The sequence below is a fragment of the Saccopteryx leptura genome, chromosome 2, assembly GCF_036850995.1.
Source record: "Saccopteryx leptura isolate mSacLep1 chromosome 2, mSacLep1_pri_phased_curated, whole genome shotgun sequence".
Taxonomy (NCBI): domain Eukaryota; kingdom Metazoa; phylum Chordata; class Mammalia; order Chiroptera; family Emballonuridae; genus Saccopteryx; species Saccopteryx leptura.
In genome coordinates this window covers 335,214,847-335,230,345 of record NC_089504.1, presented here as the reverse complement: position 1 = coordinate 335,230,345, position 15,499 = coordinate 335,214,847, and the positions used below count along the sequence as shown (strand labels likewise).

Genomic DNA, 15,499 nt, shown 5'->3' with positions numbered 1-15,499 from the left:
TAGGACAGTTGTCTGACTGAACCACTAAAATTCAGTGTATAGCACATACCAAGGAGTTAATGTTTACTGAATGTATAAGATTGACATGGTAGTTCTTTATATAGCAGAGATAGTTGAAAGTATAGGAATGGACAAAATCATCGAGAGAGAAAATAGAGAAGGAAAAAGGAACCTCCAGGAACAACTAAGGTCTGATTGAAATTGATCTGATAGAAACTGAATGATATGATCACAAGAGAAGTTTGGGTTAGACTCTGGACAATCCCAAACCTGGAAATTTTTTTCTTTTTTTTTTTTTTTTTTTTTGTATTTCTCTGAAGTTAGAAGTGGGGAGGCAGTCAGACAGACTGTGCCCGACCGGGATCCACCCAGCATGCCCACCAGGGGGTGATGCTCTGTCCATCTGGGGTGTTGCTCTGTTGGGGCCAGAGCCATTCTAGCACCTGAGGCAGAAGCCATGGAGCTGTCTTCGGCGGCCGGGGACAACTTTGCTCCAATGGAGCCTTGCCTGCAGGAGGGGAAGAGAGAGATAGAAAGAGAAGGGGAAGGGTAGAGAAACAGATGGGTGCTTCTTCTGTGTGCCCTGGCTGGAAATCGAACCCAGGACTTCCACATGCCAGGCCAACGCTCTACTACTGAGCCAACTGGCCAGGGCCCCAAACCTGGAATTTTAATAAGAATGAGAAGATATCTATTAAAGAAATATTTAATTTCTATCTGTATGCAAGAGAAATTTTAAAGATTAGAAAGACAGCTTGCTAGGTAAGTAGGATCCCAGGCACCTGGTGACATGATTTCAATTAGATTGATATTCTATACATAGGTCTCACCAGGACCAACTAGGAGTGTGGAAACAATAGGTTATTGAAAAAAAGGGTGTTCAGTTATTAGGAAATTGTTTCTTGTACAAAATGGCTGACTAAGTTCTCTATAAAGAACAGAAATTAAAGGGAGAAAATACAAACCCTTCACTTATAGTTTCAGTGGGTTTAATTAAAATGTATTTATTTGAATGAGCAAGCCCATTCCATGTGCAACATGTAGCCAACGTATTTAGATTTTAGAGTTCTAACAAACATATTCAAAGACACTAGATCTTTTTCTGACTTTCCATAAGAGAGGCAGTATAAATTATTATTATTGAGGACATTAACATTAGACCTGGTGTTTTTTTTTTGTTTTTTTGTTTTTTGTTTTTTTTTACAGAGGCAGAGATAGACAGGGACAGACAGACAGGAACGGAGAGAGATGAGAAGCATCAATCATCAGTTTCTCGTTGCGCGTTGCGACTTCTTAGTTGTTCATTGATTGCTTTCTCACATGTGCCTTGACCGCGGGCCTTCAGCAGACCGAGTAACCCACTGCTGGAGCCAGCGACCTTGGGTCTAAGCTGGTGAGCTCTTTGCTCAAGCCAGATGAGCCCGCGCTCAAGCTGGCGACCTCTGGGTCTCGAACCTGGGTCCTTCCGCATCCCAGTTCGACGCTCTATCCACTGCGCCACCACCTGGTCAGGCAGACCTGGTTTTGTTTGATTCTTGCTCAGGCACTTCTGAACCTTGTGCATGAGACTCAAGCTCTCTAGGCCTAGTTTTCCTATCAGTGCTCCATAGGAAATCAAAGAACCTACTTTGAAAGATTATTGTGAAAATTAAATTAAAAATCAAAACATTTAGTCTAGTGTTTACAGGCAATCCTTGACACATTCCATTGCAGAAAGACATAACAGAAATGACATAATATACACTTATTATTTGTTGGCTACTATATTTAAGTACTTTAAATACATTTTCTCACTGAATCCTTTGAGATAGGTATTATTTTTTATCTAAATTTCACTCGTGAGGAAAATGTAATTTAAGGAATTCCAGTAATTAAGAGCTATACAAATGTCTAGTTAGCATAATCATCCACAGGTGTGTACATGTAATTTGATGCAAACATAAGCATGCATAAAAATGCAAGGATATTCACATACCTATGGTTGTCAGTACCACATTTCCTAGAACTTCTATCTGGAATTAGTGGTGCTGGAATAGCACAGTGGAAATGGCTAGCAGGGGTCCTCAACCTTTTACACAGGGGGCCAGTTCACTGTCCCTCAGACCATTGGAGGGCTGCCACATACAGTGCTCCTCTCACTGACCACCAATGAAAGAGTTGCCCCTTCCGGAAGTGCGGTGGGGGCCAGATAAATGGCCTCAGGAGGCCGGGGATGCCTGGTAGAGGAACATCCACTCAATCAGCATCTATTTAATGAAAGGGGTGATGTACTGCAAAGAGCACAACTCTGCCTATAACTCGCCCTAGCTTTTGAGTAAATCATTTAACTAAGTCCTTGGGCCTCTATTTCCTCATCTGTAAAATGAGGGGGCTGGCTCAGTTTTAGAATCCTGTGATTCAAAGCAGTTCTCAAGCCTAAGATCTTGTATAGGCAGTTCTATACAAACACTCTCGCCCCCATGGCAACGGCCACTCGGCTCTGGGCAGCACTGGTATGCTGCTCCACTCCAGCTAGCAGTACTATTTCCATCTCAAATTCCTGGGTGAATAGAGGGCTTGAATGGGGGAGGGATCTGTGGGTCAGAAATCTTAAAGCCCCTGGCTTTAAAATAAATTCTGGAATAAATTGTCTGTGGGTGGTGCGTAAGTGCTAAATCAGAAAAACAGCATCAGCTTTTAATTCACAAACCCCCCTTTTAGCAGGTAGAAGAACTGTCTTAGCTGAAATGAAATTTAAAGGGTCACTTTGCCCCTAAGTGTTGAGTCAATGAATGGAAGAGAGTGGCCCAAATTCATTAGCATTGGTGAGGATGCCAAAAGAATGTTGCCAAAGGGTATTTAAATCAATCTGGATTTTTGAGAAGCGATTCCAGCATTTATTTCCAAGCTAAATAGCCTAAGAAGACTCTCTTATTACCATGGACATTATCAGAGCTCCATCTTATAAGAACAGGGACTCTGAGGCAAAGGGCTGAGAATCGAGGTGTGAGAAAAAGAGGACATCTCTTTTCAAGGAAAGCAGGAGATGTCCTTGAAAAGACTACCCTATATAGGTGCCTTATTCTCAGTAGTCAAGCCTCCTTGGAAAAGTTGTTTTCTGACAATGCAGAATTCACGGAGAGGAGGGGTCCTGCTTTTTCCTCCTTCTTGTTTCTTCATTATATTTGAGCCAAGTTGTAGGATGGAGCACTACTCTTTTATAACTCAGATGTAAATGAAGAGGATGCTGAATAAGATACCAAGTTCAAAGAATTGACTTGGAGAGAAAGTGGTTCCAGAAAAAATGCAATGCGCACTTCCCTCGGTTCCCACCTGAGGGCAGCAATGCTAGCTTACCGAGAGATCTGCATTGCTAGGGCACTGAAGAGAGCAAGAGTTTGGAGGTGGGCGAGGGAGATTAGGAACCAAGCTGGTGGGAGATATCAAAAGAGGGCTCTTCTCTAATCGCTGACAGTGCTCTGTCGTTGGAGCTGGAGGAGTCTCAGAATGAATGGATGGTCTCTGTTGAAGACGCAGTAACAGAACCAGCTGAGAAATCCAGAGGCTGTAGCAGTCAAGGCAAATCAAAGCCTTGCAAACCTGTGGAGTTGGAACTTAACATTTTTCTTCTTGCCACAAGAGGGTAGAGTATGAAAAGAAGATTTGAGCATTCTCACCCTATCAAATGAGCTAGCTATTCAGTCCTGGAGGAATTCTAAGTTTTAGAGGAATAAATCTTGACCTTGCTAACATGTGTATCTGGTCAAGCCATTTCCCTGCTTACACGTTTTCAATGGCTCCCTAAAGTCTACAGAATGAAATCTGAGCCGATGAGAATGGCATACAAAATTCTAATTTGTTTTTGCTCTTCCCCCGATCCCTACCTGAACATATACAACCTTAGGAGAGGTAGTGAACTGGAAAGGGCAAGGTTGGAGCCAACCACAGCTAGTAACTCATTCCAGACTTCCTGTTTTTCATCACTTCCACATTCAACTCCTCTAGTTCTTGTCTATTCAGCCTCTTGAAGGAAATCTGTGACAACAGGGACCACATCTACCTTGTTCATCTGTATAGCCTTAGTGATTAACACTCTTGGTAGGAGCTCATTAAATATTTATTGATCAAAGTAATAAATGAATGATTATATCTATGTTTCTTTTATCAGCCTAGTCCACCTTGCTACTCTGACCTGGTCTGCAATGGGAACCCAAAGGAATTTCCCTATGTTCCCTCTCTACTCCCTATAATCCGTTTTATACTCCACAGCAAGAATAATCTTTCTGAAATGCAAATGTGTATAAAATCTTTCAATGGCTTCCCAGTACTCTTAAAATATCTCTAACATGACACACAAAGTAAGGATAACTTAGCAGTTTGGTCACTTGCTAGTTATATAATCATAAGGAAGTTTACTAAATCTCACTCAGTCTTGTTTTGTTCATCTAAATGTGAACAATAATTATTATTCCTACTTCACAAGGTTGTTGGGAGAATTAAATAAGGTAATTCATATAAAATGCTTCTCGGCCCTGGCCGGTTGGCTCAGCGGTAGAGCGTCGGCCTAGCGTGCGGAGGACCCGGGTTCGATTCCCGGCCAGGGCACACAGGAGAAGCGCCCATTTGCTTCTCCACCCCTCCGCCGCGCCTTCTTCTCTGTCTCTCTCTTCCCCTCCCGCAGCCAAGGCTCCATTGGAGCAAAGATGGCCCGGGCGCTGAGGATGGCTCTGTGGCCTTTGCCTCAAGCGCTGGAGTGGCTCTGGTCGCAACATGGCGACGCCCAGGATGGGCAGAGCATCGCCCCCTGGTGGGCAGAGCGCCGCCCCATGGTGGGCGTGCCGGGTGGATCCCGGTCGGGCGCATGCGGGAGTCTGTCTGACCGTCTCTCCCTGTTTCCAGCTTCAGAAAAATGCAAAAAAAAAAAAAAAAAAAAAAAAAAAGCTTCTCAGTTAAGTAAATGGTAATTCTATGTTTATTAGGACTGGAATGATGTAGCCCCTGCCTACCTCGTGCTAGTCTCTCACATTTTATGGCATCTTTCATCATGCTATTTTCAGATCCTGGAATATACCATGCTCCTTATTAATTCTAGTTCTCTCTCTGGACCCAATGTAAAGTTTACCTCCTCTAAGAAGCATTTTTTGACACTCCCTGTCTGGCTCAGGCGGCCCTGCACTTGATTCCCACAGCAATCTATATAACACCCTGACATTGGTTATCCACTCCTAGCATAGTGCCTGATTTCACTTACACTGTATGTGGACTCTAAAAAGCAAAATAAACAAACAAACTAGAAACAGACTGATGGTAGAGGGGAAGGGGGTCCAGAGACTGAGTAAAAAAGGTGAAGGGATTAAGAACTACAAATTGGTAGTCACGATAGTCACAGGGAGGCCCTGGCCAGATGGCTTAATGGGTAAAAAGTTGAGCCAGTGCACTAGAAGTCACAGGGATGTAAAGTACACTATTGGGAATATAGCCAATAATATTATAATAACTCTATACTGTGCCAAGTGGGCACTTGAAATATTTGGAGAGCCCTTTTGGCTCTCTGAGCAGCATCATGGTGGTTGGCAAGAACAAGCACCTTATGAAAGGCAGCAAAGCCTGACCAGGCGGTGGCACAGTGGATAGAGCATCGAACTGGGATGCAGAGGACCCTGGTTCGAGACTCCAAGGTCGCCAGCTTGAGTGTGGGCTCATCTGGTTTGAGCAAAAGCTCACCAGTTTGGACCCAAGGTCTCTGGCTTGAGCAAGAGGTTACTCGGTTTGCTGAAGGCCCGCGGTCAAGGCACATATGAGAAAGCAATCAATGAACAACTAAGGCGTCGCAACAAAAAACTGGTAACTGATGCTTCTCATCTCTCTCCCTTCCTGCCTGTCTGTCCCTATCTATCCCTCTCTCTGACTCTCTCTGTCTCTGTAAAAAAAGAAGGACGAGAAAAAGAAAAGAAAGGCAGCAAAAAGGGAGCCAAAAAGAAAGTGGTCATCAATTTTTTAAGGAAAATTAATGTGACATGAAATCTCCAGCTATGTTCAATATAAGAAATATTGGGAAAGCACTAGTCATGAGAACTCAAGGAACCAAAATTGCATCTGGTGTTCTCAAGGGTCGTGTTTTTGAAGTGAGCCTAGCTGATCTGTAGACTGATTAATTGCATTTAGAAAATTCAAGTTAGCTACTGAGAATGTTCAGGGAAACACTGTTTAATTTCATGGTGTGGCTCTTAAAATGGAGACAAAATATGTTCCGTGATCAAAAGGTAGCAGACTATGATTGAAGCTCATATTATGTCAAGACTACCAATGGTTATCTGCTTTATCTATTGCTGTTGGTTTTACTAAGGAATGCAATAATGGATTTGGAAGACCTCTTATGCTCAGCATCACCGGGTCCACCAAATCCAGATGATGATGGAAATCATAATCTAAGAGATGCAGACAAATGACTTGAAAGAAGTAATCAGTAAATTGACTCAAGATAACACTAGAAAAGATATAGAAAAGGTTTACCAGTCTATTTATCTGCCCCACGATGTCTGTGTCAGAAAAGTAAAAATGCTAAAGAAGCCCAAGTTTGAACTGGAAATATTCATGGCACTTTATGGAAAAGCTACTAGGGATGAAACAGGTGCTAAAGTAGAACTAACTGATGGATATGAATCCCCAGTCCAAGAATCTATTTAAATTTCAGGCTTAAAGGTGACAAAAACAAAATCTTATTTGTGAAAAAAATAAAAAGAAATAGAGACCACTTCATAAAGTATATGATTGTCTGACTATTATGCTGTACACCTAAAACTAATACAAAATAATACTGAATATAATTGGTTAGAACATCATCCTGATACTCAAAAGTTGTGGTTTGATCCCCAGTCAGGGCACAGGCAAGAAGCAACCAATGAGTGCATCTAGGAGTAGAACAATAGATTGATGTTTCATTCTTTCTCTCTAGCTCTCTTCCTATCTCTCTCTCTCTCTCTCTCAAATCAATCAATTCAAACATTTAAAAATAAGCTGTAATTGAAAAATACAATGAAAATAAATAAATATCTGTTGAATCAACTCTAGACCCATCAAGCTTCCTTTTCCATGCTCTTTGGATAGGTTATGTCTTCTTTCTGTCTAAACAGATCATGACTGCTACATTCATATTTCCTCTCCAAGGGAAACCACCCCACCTACATACAGCTTCTGTTGAAGAGGCAGGCTTAGGTAGCCACAGTTCATGTACAGTTCATCGAGGTACTTTTGACTTAGCTGACTAGACCAGAATTGGCATATGATTCAATGGTGGACAATCCAGAACCTGGCCAGCAACTTACAACATACCTGGCACCAAAAAAGGAATAGGTCAATCAGGTTCCTTCTCACTCTAAAATTCAAGTTAGTAAAAGAAGAGAACATGGCTATAAATGACAATAATGAGCTACAATGACATAGCAAAGCCATGAGATAAGCTCAGAGTCATAAGGGTCAAGGCAAGCCATAGCTCTGAGGAAATAGAAACTATGACCTAGAACATCAATACAAACTGAAGATTGTGAGTTATATACTATAAATGTCTCAACACTATGCTGTATCCCTGAACTAATGTAATATTGAATGTCAAATAAAATTGTTGAGCTAAATGGAGTGAGTTGTCCTTTGCTACCCAAAGGGCCTCACTGATAAACCTTTCTCTGTTTAGGAAAAACACAGGTATCCTTTAAGACTGAATGTCGGCCCTGGCCGATTGGCTCAGCGGTAGAGTGTCGGCCTGGTGTGCGGGGGACCCGGGTTCGATTCCCGGCCAGGGCACATAGGAGAAGCGCCCATTTGCTTCTCCACCCCCCCCCTCCTTCCTCTCTGTCTCTCTCTTCCCCTCCCGCAGCCAAGGCTCCATTGGAGCAAAGATGGCCCAGGGGCTGGGGATGGCTCCTTGGCCTTTGCCCCAGGCGCTAGAGTGGCTCTGATCGTGGCAGAGCGACCCCCCCCCCCCCGGAGGGGCAGAGCATCGCCCCCTGGTAGGCAGAGCGTCGCCCCTGGTGGGCGTGCCGGGTGGATCCCGGTCGGGCGCATGCGGGAGTCTGTCTGACCACCTCCCCGTTTCCAGCTTCAGAAAAATACAAAAAATACAAAAAAAAAAAAAAAGACTGAATGTCTGTCCTCCCCCCTCCTCTGTTCTCTCTCCGGTTAGAGAAGCACTTGTCACATTACCTGTAATTTTTTTTTTGTATTTTTCCGAAGCTGGAAACGGGGAGGTGGTCAGACAGACTCCTGCATGAGCCCGACCGGGATCCACCCAGCACGCCCACCAGGGGGCGATGCTCTGCCCATCTTGGGGCGTCACTCTGCCGCAATCAGAGCCATTCTACCACCTGAGGCAGAGGCCACAGAGCCATCCTCAGCGCCCGGGGCAACTTTGCTCCAATGGAGCCTTGGCTGTGGGAGGGGAAGAGAGAGACAGAGAGGAAGGAGAGGGGGAGGGGTGGAGAAGCAGATGGGCGCCTCTCCTGTGTGCCCTGGCCGGGAATCAAACCTGGGACTCCTGCACGCCAGGCCAACGCTCTACCACTGAGCCATCCGGCCAGGGCCTACCTGTAATTATTGACGTGTCTATCTTGACTGTGTGGATATCAGACTGTGAACCTTGAGAACAGGGTATCTTGTCTGTGTCTCTCAGCAGCAAACTCTGTCTACTCTAGAGGCATACTTTGTATATAAAATCAGGTAGTGTTCTAAGTACTTTATATATTTTAATTTTTTTAATCCTCGTGAAAGCCCTCTGAACTTAATTTTTTAATTAGCTATTATTTCCCCCATTTCAAAGATAGAAAAAGTGAAGTGCAGAGAAAGCATTGGCTCAAGTGTAAAGTGAAGAGTAGAGAAGAGATTCAAACCAGGAAATTCGGCATCAGAGTCCATAAGCTTACCTCCAATGCAATAAATGTGGCCTTGAACTAAAGGGGAATGTGGACAGGGAATTGTAGTGGATATGAATATTTGAACACTCCTATACAAGGCACGAACCATTTTCACACAAATATGAGGACATTAGACAACCCTCAACCTTTGTGGAAAATTAGAGAGTTTTAGTTCTGAAATAAAAAATAAGTGGAGAGCACTTTTTATATATTTTTGAGTTGGTCAGGTTTCTAGGCTAGTATCTAAAGAATTCTTAGAAAATGTATTAGAAAACTTTTCATCTGGGCAAAACACTCACATTCTTAGCTATTCTAAAAACCTGAGTCTTTCTGTAAAACTGACAATTGAGGGTGTGTCAGGGAGGATGGGTAGAGTGAGCGGTGATTCCACTTTGTACTACTGTTTTGAAAGGAGTCTGGGTTTAGGGAGCTCTTGCAGATGCCTTTCTGGCAGCTTCAACGGGTTCTTTTGAGTTGCTGTGGCAACAGGAAGCTAAGCTCTGGGTCCTGTTTTTTAGTGAGTGATAAGAAGGCAACTAAAGGAAAGCTCTTTGAGGAAGCCTAGGGTTATGGGAGGGTGGGATTGTGATGGAGCACAGTCTTTATATATATATATATACATATATGTGTATATATATATGGTAAACCCAGGTGTCTCCTGGCACAATACTCTACTTGAGTAACATTTACCAGGGAAGTGAGTGAGATTTGTGTTTGGGCTGAACTCCTAGTAACATAGCCATATGGCTTTTGCTGGCTATGCCAGCAGACGGTATATTCCTCCAGACGGTATATTCCTTTTGTAGAACAGCTAATTTGTATAAAGGATTGTACTTTCTTCACTGTCACCTTTAGTCCTTCCCCCAACATCAGCCAAAACTCTTAAGTGAAGACTCAAGGTGCTTCTACATATCCTTCCAGCCTGAATTCCTGCCCAAGATTAAGGATCTCGATGATTTTCCTAAGCCACTTCCCACATCTCTGATTCTCTCCCTAGAGTAGGAGGCTCCAAGGGGACCACAGCTGACTCTGCCAGGCACAGAGGATTGAGTCATCATGCAGGCATCAGAGCTGCTAGCAATAGCTCTGCTGATCTGTATGCAGCTCCAACTCCCTCTTCCAGTTCAGAGTTTTGGAGCTGTCTTGTTCAAAAGTAAAGAACAACACAGATGGCTGGTAACAGTATCCCACAGGGGCCTCTTTTCCCACTGAGACTATCCTGCTAATCCTTTTATAGGAAAAGAGAAAATAAATGATGAATAGAGCAAAAAAAAAAAAAAAGAGTATCAGTTTCTGCACTGTTCTTTGGGTCTTGGCAGAAGGCCTCTGAGAACAACTTCTAGCTATTACCCCTTACATTTTCCAAGCATATTCCCCTCCTGGTCCTTCTTTATCCTCATTCATGTCTTTTTCCTTCTTTCTTCCAATTTTCCAACCCAGTTCCCTATTCTCTATATATCTTTGAATCCAACAGCATTTTGTTGAAAGACTTCTATGTAACCAGGCAATTTTAATCCATACATATATAAGAAAATCAAATCACTAGAAGCTCAGAGTGGCTTATTTAAAAAATATATATTTCATTTATTGTTTTTTTGTTGTTGTTGTTTGTTTTTTTACAGAGAGAGAGAGTCAGAGAGAGGGATAGACAAGGACAGACAGACAGGAAAGGAGAGATGAGAAGCATCAATCATCAGTTTATCGTTGTGACACCTTAGTTGTTCATTGATTGCCCTCTCACATATGCCTTGATCGCGGGCCTTCAGCAGACCGAGTAACTCCTTGCCAGTGACCTTGGGTCCAAGCTGGTGAGCTTCGCTCAAACCAGATGAGCCCACGCTCAAGATGGCGACCTTGGGGTCTCGAACCTGGGTCCTCCACATCTCAGTCCGACGCTCTATCCACTGAGCCACTGCCCGGTCAGGCAGAGTGGCTGATTTTATCAGTCATCTCTTGGGAGTCCCTTTATTTAACTGACATAGCATAATGCATAACAAAATAAAACACAGGCTTTAGAGCCAGAAAAAAGTGGATTCCAAGCCCTGGTCTAAAAAGTAAATAAACAAATACATAATAAAAAATCCTGCTCTTCTTTTTTTTTTTTGTCAGAGACAGAGAGAGAGAGAGAGAGACAGAGAGAGAGACAGGGACAGACAGACAGGAAGGGAGAGAGATGAGAAGCATCAATTCTTCATTGCAGGTCCTTAGTTGTTCATTTGTTGTTTTATCATATGTGCCTTGACCAGGGTCTACAGCAGAGCGAGTGATCCCTTGCTCAAGCCAGCAACCTTTGGGCTTAAGCAAGCGACCATGGGGTCATGTCTATGATCCCACACTCAAGCCATCGACCCTGTGCTCAAGCTGGTGAACCCCTGCGCTCAAGCCAGATGAGCCTGCGCTCAAGCTGGCGACCTCAGGGTTTTGAACCTGGGTCCTCTGCATCCTGGTTTGACACTCTATCCATTGCGCCACTGCCTGGTCAGGCTCTGTTCCTCCGTTTACTATGTTATCTTGGGCAGTTTACCTAAACCTCTTTGAGATCCAGGTATGGCATACAATTGTATCAACTTTGCCAGTTGGCTTAATTAATTAATTAATTAATTTTTAAAAAAAAATATGGAACGCTTCACGAATTTGTGTGTCATCCTTGCGCAGGGGCCATGCTAATCTTCTCTGTATCGTTCCAATTTTAGTATATGTGCTGCCGAAGCAAGCACAGGCTTAATTTAAATTAGAGGTAAAAACCATACTTAGGCCCTGGCCAGTTGGCTCAGTGGTAGAGCGTCGGCCTAGCGTGCAGGAGTCCCGGGTTCAATTCCTGGCCAGGGCACACAGGAGAAGCGCCCTTCTCCACCCCTCCCCCTCTCCTTTTTCTCTGTCTCTCTCTTCCCCTCCTGCAGCCAAGGATCCATTGGAGCAAAGATGGTGGACCTCGTGGCGCAACGGTAGTGCGTCTGACTCCATTGGAGCAAAGATGGGCCGGGTGCTGAGGATGGCTCCATGGCCTCTGCCTCTGGCACTAGAATGGCTCTGGTTGCAACAGAGCAACACCCCAGATGGGCAGAGCATCGCCCCCTGGTGGGCGTGCCGGGTGGATCCTGGTTGGGCGCATGCGGGAGTCTGTCTGACTGCCTCCTCATTTCCGACTTCAGAAAAATACAAAAAAAGAAAAAAACCCAAAAACCCCATACTTAAACACGTAATATACATGTCCAGTAAATATTAACTCTTTCCCTTTCCTCCCATCTCCTGCTGTTCTAAGTGCCAGGTTCATGATTTTCAAGAATCTGAAAAAAGTTCCCATTAAAGAAGTTAACACCAATGTTCAGGAGCTGCTGATGCAATTGAGAAAGGCAAGTGAGAAGTGTGTGTGAATGATTTGCAAGACTAAAGGACCAAGACTTTGTAAAAACTAGTAGGTAATTATGCTAATGTTGCTTTTCACCAATTTAGAAATTCTTGGTGAAGATTACTGTTTTCCTCATGTTGCTGCTGAGCATGGTTGATACTAATTTATTTTCCTTGGAAGATAAGATACAGGGTTGCTGATTGACAGTGTGACTTTAGGTAAGTTATTATCCGTCTGTGGGTTTCACTGAAAGAAAGGATCACTGTTTCTCTTCACTCCAGGAAAGGAGGATTGGTTGAATTTGTGTAAACTCCAAGAGAAAAGTTAAGTATGGTTTGGTATCATCTTTGGCACGAAGAACACCAGAAGTACTTGTACAATCAGATCAAATGCCACTGTTCAATTTAAGTGATTACTAAAGACTCACCTGACACAAGGCTGTGGTTTGACGTGGTTCCTTTGTTCCAGATAATAAACATGTATAATGACAATTATACTATAATGTGTTTTGCTCTAGTTGAAACAAGAAGGAGGCTGATGACGAAGCCAGGACACTGTACCTCATTCTCTCTGACCAGGCTCTCTCTGACAACATGTTTTTCCTGTTTCTCTTTATAACTGGTAATTAGGTTCTCAGCTGAGCTGTCAGGAATCTTGACAGGTTTCACAGGCAGTCACCATCTGACAATTTACAACTCAGGCTTCTCACAGCTGGCATGTTCCCTCCTCCCAGGAAACCAAATTTTCTCAACCCTAAACTCCTCCTGTTACTCAGTCTGATCTGAGAAGAAAGCTAGCTTTTTCAGTGCATTATCCAATTCCAATGCAGACTATTGGGTCCAGTGTTAGTGATGGAAAAACTTCTGTATTCAGGTATGTCTTCAGCCCTAAGGGCTGACTCTATGAAGAGGGAGTCATCGAAGACAGAAATAGCATGGTAGTATGGGAATGTAACATAACCTTTCAAAGAGATAGTTAACAAAGTTGCTTTTTTGGTTGTTCTTTAAAAACTCAACCCCTGTACAGCCAAAGGATTGAAAGCAGGGACTCAAACAGATATTTGTAGACATATGTTCACAGTAGCATTATTAACAATAGCCAAAAGGTGTAGGCAACCCAAATGTCCACTGACAGACAAATGGGTAAACAAAATGTGATGTATACATACAATGAATATTATTGAGCTTTAAAAATGAATGAAATTGTGCTCGACCTGAGGTAGTGCAGTGGGTAAAGCATTGACCTGGAACACTGAGGTTGCCAGTTCGAAACCCTGGGCTTGCCTGGTGAAGGCACATATGGGAGTTGATATTTCCTGCCCCTCCCTCTTCTCTCTCTCTCTCTAAAAATGAATTAAAAAATAAAGATAAAAGTGAATGAAATTTTGAAACAGGCTATATCATGGATCAATCTTGAAGACACTATGTTAAGTGAAATAAACCAGTCACAAAAGGACACAAAAAGACAAATACTATGTGATTCCATTTTTACAGAGACAGAAAGTAATACAGTGGTTACCAGGGGCTATGAGAATGTCAGGCATAGAATAAGGGGGCTGTTGTTTAATAGGTACAGTTTCAGTTTTGGAAGATAAACAAGGGTCTGGTTCTCTGTCACTTGAAATCCCAAAACGCAGAACTGTTTATTTGTTGGCCCTTCCCACTCGGCTGTGATCTCAAGAATAGGAATAGTATCCTATTTCTCTATCCACAGAATCTAGCATAATGCACATAATTGACATTCAATAAGTTTTTGCAATCTATCAATTTAATTATCACATAAACATTTGTTGTGTCACCCATGTGACAGAAATTGGTTTAAGAGTAGGAGATGAAAATAAGAATGAATGAATAAAAGCTGTTAGCCTGGAGTGTATGGAGGAATAATAACTGCAAAGGTTAGTATGATAAAGAACTCCAGGAAAAGATGCACACACATGCTAGAGTTTCTAGGAAGTTACTGTGACCCTGGCACTATGTGCCTGGCTGATGTGCATTTTCTGGGTTCCTGCACACATCAGAAAAATTTCAGGATTGTTTAAGGTTCTAAGAATGTCTGGAAAGTACCTGTTCCCAAAGTGATATACACTGCACCTCATCCTGCCATCTGAGCCATGTGTTTTCTGCTGTGCTTCTCTGTGTTGCTTGTGTCTCAAAAATATATTCTGTGAAAGAAATATGCCCTGCCCTTTTCAGAGCTATGATGAAAATCAAAGGAGGTCTTAGATATGAAACTTTGTAGCCAGATTATAGTTGCTTTCTTTTACTTGACCACAGCAGGTGCTAATATAACCTACTCTAGCTAGCACCCCCACAAAACAATATTATTTGATCTCACTAGTAGTTCTATTCTATTGTAGTGAACATCTGTTGTTTTTGTCTGTTCAGAATTTCTCCCTCTTCTTCTGACAAAAAGTACCTTACATTCCTTTGGGGAACTCCTCTCCACTATTCTGTGTAGTTCTCATGTAGCTGTTACTCTAAGCCTCTTGCCACAGGGTAAAACACAATCAGCTAGGGCATTTAAAATGTATCACCCTTTGGCCCTGGTCAAAGCACTTCTTGATACACAAAGGTTACGAGTTCAATCCCCAGTCAGGGCACATACAAGAGTCAATCAATGATTGTGTAAATAAATGGAACAACAATAGATGTTTCTCTCTCTCAATCAATAAATTTTTAAAAAGAATTTCAAAATGTCTCATCCCTTGGTCAAGCAACTAGCCCACAGAAGGGCATATGACACACAGCCCAAGCTGGGCCAGTCAGAGCTCTTCCTTTGGATTTTATATATTGTTATGTGGGAGTCAGAAGTGTTTTCTTTGCCTTTGGGGTCAGTAAACTGAGATGATGAAAATCTAGACTTCTGTGGCTGTTCCTCCCACTCTATATTATCCCCCCTACCCCAGTCTAGCCTCCTTCTGCTGCATGAAATAAACTTCTAAAATGGAATTTCTCCTCAGGATGTTCTATGTGAAGCCTGTTCAAACCTATCATGGAAATTTGTCTGTAAGCCCCAAATTCTGATCTGCTCACCCTCACAAAGTCCCAAATGCCTTCAATTTCTATATTTATAATATTGTAACATTTCTGTGTTGAGAAATTTATGAAGAGTATATATAAAGGATGCATTTCGTGTTAACTACTTATATAATGCTATTTGATAACTAGAATAGACCTCTGTCCCCAGTTCAGAGTTTTGGGCAGCAGGTGGAAGAGAGCTGGTTATATATATAGGAAAGGTCACATAGCAGGCAAGCTTAAGT

General features: G+C 42.7%; 1 non-coding gene and 1 pseudogene across 1 annotated transcript; one reads left to right on the top strand and one right to left on the bottom strand.

The window, feature by feature from the left end:
- The first annotated feature begins 5,542 nt into the window (after positions 1-5,542).
- Positions 5,543-6,666, top strand: LOC136393644 (small ribosomal subunit protein eS1-like; annotated as a pseudogene).
- A 4,829-nt stretch (positions 6,667-11,495) lies between these two features.
- LOC136396404 (U6 spliceosomal RNA) lies at positions 11,496-11,602 on the bottom strand. Its single transcript, XR_010749692.1, has one exon. It is a non-coding gene; the product is annotated as a U6 spliceosomal RNA (small nuclear RNA).
- Positions 11,603-15,499: the final 3,897 nt, after the last annotated feature.